Raw genomic sequence first — 997 nt, forward strand, 5'->3', positions numbered from 1 at the left:
TCTACTGAAATAAGTTTACTAATTATCGGATCGAATCTTACAAACTGAATGTTTGAATAATTCACTGAGTTACATACAATTTTTAAACATTCTATTGAAATGATTCACTAAATTACAGTTAGAATACATTGCTGACTGAGTGTTGGAAGAACTCACTGGCTGTCTTTTGAAATATTTAACATTCTGTTGAAATAATTTACTAACTGGATAAAAGAATACGTTTGCAAATGAAATAATTAGTTAAATACTTATTTTAATCTTGAACTAACTGACTGAATAATTTTTGATAGTTGAGCATATTATTTATTAATTGTCTAAGATAATAATTATTTAAACATTAAAAATCTATTAAAATATTATTAACAGCCTCTGGTAATAATTGATTAAATAACTATGTGATAAAATCTTGAATAAAGCGACTATTTCAATCGTTTATTAAACAACAATTGAATTTCAACTGTCCATTGAAGTAACTATTAAAAATCGTGAACTAACTGACTATGTGAATAATTTACTGACAGTTGCTCATTTTACTAACAGTCTACGGTAATGATTGATTAAAATATCTATTAAAATCTTTCACTATCTGGCTATTTGAATAGGAAGTGTCTAGGTAGACCTAGCCATCATGGCTCCCGTAGACCCCCCCAATCTATCATCATCTGTCTCTCGCGGTCTTGTTCCCCTCACTTTACACTCTAGGATAGTCCTGCAGATTAAGGAATGGCATTTTACGTGTCCGAAATACTGGTCATTTTCTTGTTTTTATCTGTTTTCACAATTCTGGACTTGTGTTTAGAAGGTGGCACACTTGTTCACTTGTTTTCCCCTCTATTTTCGTGTGTTCTATTGTCGTGCTTGGTTACAATGTGACCACGTCTACTGGTGCACACTTGCTGTGGTTTGAAACTACAATAAAATAGAGGGGAAAAATAGGCCACAGTGCAAAGTCAAGACTTTGTGGAAACATTTTATACATGTGTTTGCGTAAGGTGGG

The sequence above is a fragment of the Aplysia californica genome, unplaced genomic scaffold (genome assembly GCF_000002075.1).
Source record: "Aplysia californica isolate F4 #8 unplaced genomic scaffold, AplCal3.0 scaffold01436, whole genome shotgun sequence".
Taxonomy (NCBI): Eukaryota; Metazoa; Mollusca; class Gastropoda; order Aplysiida; family Aplysiidae; genus Aplysia; species Aplysia californica.